We start from the raw sequence: 4,902 nt of genomic DNA, 5'->3' as shown, positions 1-4,902 counted from the left end.
TAAAAAGAATTTTGAATCTTAAAAATAGTGCATCTTACAACAATTTATCTAGACCGTCCATTTTCATGATTTCCTCACGTTTATTGATCTACTTGATTTTAACCATTTTTGGAGTTTAAAATTTTACAATTAGATATGAAAATAGATTTTGAGATACTTTTTTTAAAAAAAAATATCAAAATTATATGCTATAATAAAATTTGGAGGTGCACCTTAATTGGATTGTTTAAGGTTGCAACCTTATGGAAACCACACCCATGCATAAATGTTTATCTCGAACAATTTCCTAGATTCTCTTTCTCAAAACTGAAGACAAAAGTGAGACTCCAAACTCATGTCTTTCCTAAAATTCAAATATCTAATTTTAATTTTGATTAATGATTTTAAATCAAAGAATATTTACAATTTAAAGTATGAATTTATAATGCAGAATATTCATAATCAACATTTTTGTTATAAAATAGAGTGAGTTACATACGGACCCTAAAGTGTTTTCTAAAATATAAAATGCTTCATTTATAGGTAGAAATTACTAAGAAGGTCGGTCATCATGCCTATGTTTATTTTTTTAAAAATTGCCTTTCGGTCTGAGGATTGAATCCTAGGTCCAAATTTGTTGTTTGTTTTCTTTTTTTTTTGTTTTTTTTTTGTTTTGTTAGTAGGGTATTGTTCCAAGCTTTAGGATAGTGCCCAACTAACATAAACACTACAAAAATATATTAAAAGTCGGTCCGAGGATGTTCTTGGACCCAGAGGAAATTTTAAAAATATAGAAAAAATGTGGGTTGATCGACCTTATTTATAATTTCCACCTATAAATGGAGCATTTTATAGTTTAGGAAATTTTTTAAGATCCCTACGTACATCACTCTATCAATATGACATTTGTTAAGATAATTGAAAATCCAATTATTTTAAAAATCCAATTATTTTATTATCGCGTAAATTAGATACAAATGAACAAAAGGTTTGGACTTTGAAATGGTACCATTTCTTAAATTGAAGCCATTAGCTAGATTCTACTTGCTACATTCTCCATCAACTTTACCCAAAATATGAGACCAAATACAAGTATTTAACCAGAATAAATAATGCTTTTATCTACTTATCAAGACTAAAGCAATACTTTCCAACCAGAAAATGAATAGGCAATAACATAAAAAAAAAACAAGAAAAAAAAGAAAAGAAAAGGGAACATCATACTCATATCATCAATGACGCAAGGAAGTTACTTATAAACCATTAACAAAAGGGCTACATATAAAAACCACATAGCACAAGGTTATGCATAGATATCCTTAAGGAAGGGCAAGCTCAAAGTGGCCTTTATTTACTGCAGATACTGTATAATAAGTACATGACTTGTAATCAAACACACAGGCCACATTAGACTGAAAGTCTAGTTATGGGGCATAGCCTCAGTGTTCACTTGTGCTTTGGCGAGGGCGTCGAACTCAGTTTGGGAGCAACAATAGCACCCCCTATGGCCACAGCATCGGCGTCTGTGGCGACATCCACCACCACCACCACCACGCCCGCCGCCATATCCACCACCACGCCCACCACCGTATCCACCACCACGCCCACCATATCCACCGCCGTATTGCTCTGTCTGTGCAGCTTCCTTATCTACTACTTCGTCTGCCACAGCGAAACAAGCGCGACAGGTCATTTTTTAGTGAGAAAAAAACGAGAATAAGATTTTTGGCGTTATAGAAAAATCTTCATCGTGAACAATTAGAGCGTGTTTTTAACAACATAATGTATATTTATCCCTCATTTATTTGCTAATATTTGATTTAGTGATGCAATCCCAGACATCTGATGAACTTGGAACGATACAAAGAAGAATATTAAGGCCGCTACGGCATGCACAAATCTTCATGTGGTCTGAAAAAAAATGGCAAAATTTAAAAAGAAATTTAACAATTATTTCTGGAGTTCTTATAAAGCATTCATAGTACCTATACAAATAAGCATTGTGAATCTTCTGTAGGAAACTTCACATCGCCCCAACCGTCTGATAACACGGCAGACGGCTGGAAGGCGTAGTTCTTCCAAACAAAGACTTTCACATTTTGTGGACTTTTGAGTGGAGGATGTGAAACCTTCACATTCATCATCTAATGCATTTCCATATCTAACTAAATATGCAAAAGTTATTGGAAAACAATACATATACACAACTAAACTACGTGTTTGTAAATGGAATGACACTCCTTACCAGCATCAACCTCCTTAGCACAAACCTCAGAAGAGATGAGGAGGAAGGCAATAGAGAGTATGCCTAGGATGAAAAGAGTCTTGGAAGCCATTTTCAATGAGCAAGTAGCACTTGTTAAAGGAGTAGGATGTGAAGATCACCTAGAGTCACCCCTATTTATAGGAGTGGGAGAGGGTGGAGGGTGTGTTGAGACTTTTGAGAGAGAGAGAGAGATTGTCTACAGGGGTGGCAATAGACCTGGACCCGACGGTATGGGTCCAAAAATTGGACCCGGCGGATCAGGTCCGGGTCCAAATATTGGACCCAAACAATATTCTGGTCCGAGTCCAGGTTTTTGTGGACCCAACCCGTACCAAATCCGAATAATGTTAGAATTCAAATAATATTTAAATATATAATATTTTAATAATGTTTAAATAAACATAATTATATATTTTAGTTATAATATTTAACGTAGTATTTAAATATATACTTTTTGTTATTTTTGGGTCCAGATTCGGCCCGGCCCAGCCCGACTTGACCCGTTGCCACACCTAATTGTGGAATGGGGTGGGACAATGTACATTTAATGCATTACATTTCCAAGTGGTCCAGTTGGATGGTGGTCTTAATTGAGCCAACCTCATATGGTTGGCCCTTTTATATCCCTGAGAAAAATAGCAGTACCTTAGTCAGGGGTTGGATGGGCAGTAACTTATTGAAGTGAGATTAGATATTTCATGGGAAGGACTACACGAGAGATGAGATGAGATAGAGAGAAAATGAAATTTCCTTCTTGAAAATAGGGTTAGACAGTCCTTTCTCCAAAATATCTATAATTTTTTATTTTGTATCAAAAATGTATTTTCGGATTTGGATTTTGGGTCCAAAGTTGGGGTCGAGAATCTCAACTATGGTGGCCAAGAGAAATCCTATTTTATTTTTGAAATTGAAAAATAATTTCATATATTCAATATCTCATATTGAAGTTCCACCTTTGAGTACATGAAGTGCATTTTAATTTTATCACTTTTTTTGTACATCGGATCAAGCTTAAATTTGGTATTATCTTGCTTTTCATCATCATATATATACACATATATTTAACAATTAATTTAAAATAAATAAAATTACCTAAATATCTTTGAATATTACAAGGTATTTTGGTTTTTTATGATTTTTAAATATTTTATAGGTGTTATGATGATGAGAAACACAAGCATACTAAATTTGAGCTTGATCCGATGTATCAAAAAATAGATAAAATTAGAACAAACTTCATGATTTCAAAAAGTTGAACTTGAGTGGGAATTATGAAATATATTGAAGTATTTAATTTCGGGAAACTAAATATGATTTTTTAGCCAATTCCCCTAAATTGTAAAAATAAAAATAATACTTTTTTAATAAATTTATCATCTATTTGTTTTTTGGTTAAGATTTTTGCATTAAAATGGATATAGTTAAGGAACTTGGTCTTAAGACACATATAATACATTTCCCTAACAATATCATCTCTTAGACGTTCATATGTCAGCTCTGTGTGATCAAATAGTACATTGGATTCCAAGGGCTAGATACATAGTAAGAGGGGTTAGGGCCGGGGCCATAAATAGTGGCCCAAGAGTCGGCTGAGCCACTAAAGGGCGAACACAATAGGGACCACTTTTGTCTTCTATTTTTTTTATTAGTTTCCTTTGTTTGTCCAAACGTGGCAGCCATCCCTGACGGGGCCGCAAGACTTAGAAAAGGGCCTCTTTAGTCAAGTGGTCTATGCCAAGCCGGGCCTAAGTTGGCCCATGGGGATAAGGGCCAATCCTGACCCAGCCCATTGCCATCCCTGCTTGTACTCGATTTTAAGAAGAATCACAAACAAAAAACTACTTTGAACTCTTGAAACCCTATATGTGATCATCCATCAAATGAATACTCGATAGTCATTCTTGAAGCTAGAATTGATTGGAGAATTTTCTTGTAATGCAAATTAAGATTATTGTTTTTAGGTTGACACGAGCGAGGATCATAAAACTTTTCGTGAAACTCATTCTTCCGGCATGGCATTTTAACCATGGGACTAAATCTATAATTTGGTCCTACAGGACAAAAATTTATATCTTTAAAAACAAAGTTTATATAAGCTGTTAACTTTATACTATTGAGATAATGTGCATTTCAAAAATCTTTAGAAGAGAGTTTTTAGATGTTGGAAAACCTTTTAATTCATCATCAGCTCAAGATTAGGAAGAACAAAATTTGGCCGATTATATTATTTTAGAATTTTGAATTTCATAACATAGGATAAAAATAGTTTTTCAAGTCATTATAGAGTTTTCCATAGTACAACTAGATCTCCATACCAAATTTAGAGATGCTCCTTACTTCTACAGTAAAAGAAGGGCTCACCAAAAAACTTCAACATGCAATATTATACAAGAAAATAAGAGAGAGAGGTATCTAAAATGTGTTGTTCGCGGGTACCTACAATAATACATTTGATAAGTATGAGGCTGGAGTGCAATCCCAAGCTTGGCATGGTGGATGAATACAATTGACGTGTTCACATCATTTATAAACTTTTACCTAAAATTATGTGCAAGAATCATTATTGTCCTTCAAAGTTCTCAAAAGAGAAAAAAAAAATCTTGAACTTTACGACACATCTTCAGTCACTCAGACATCTAATTAATCATCATCGTCAT

The 4,902-nt window shown here is 34.0% G+C and overlaps 1 long non-coding RNA gene across 1 annotated transcript; it reads right to left on the bottom strand.

The window, feature by feature from the left end:
* Positions 1-1,206: 1,206 nt before the first annotated feature.
* LOC148780141 (uncharacterized) lies at positions 1,207-2,355 on the bottom strand. The gene is made up of 2 exons (XR_016042595.1): positions 2,225-2,355; positions 1,207-1,641 (listed from the first exon to the last, which is right to left on the bottom strand). It is a non-coding gene; the product is annotated as an uncharacterized LOC148780141 (long non-coding RNA).
* Between the last annotated feature and the right edge of the window lie 2,547 nt (positions 2,356-4,902).

This window comes from Amborella trichopoda, chromosome 10 (assembly GCF_054954075.1).
Source record: "Amborella trichopoda isolate Santa Cruz 75 chromosome 10, AtrichopodaSantaCruz75HAP2 v2.0, whole genome shotgun sequence".
NCBI classification, from domain to species: domain Eukaryota; kingdom Viridiplantae; phylum Streptophyta; class Magnoliopsida; order Amborellales; family Amborellaceae; genus Amborella; species Amborella trichopoda.
The sequence above is the reverse complement of the archived record's forward strand: the minus strand, read 5'-3'. Positions and strand labels throughout refer to the sequence as shown.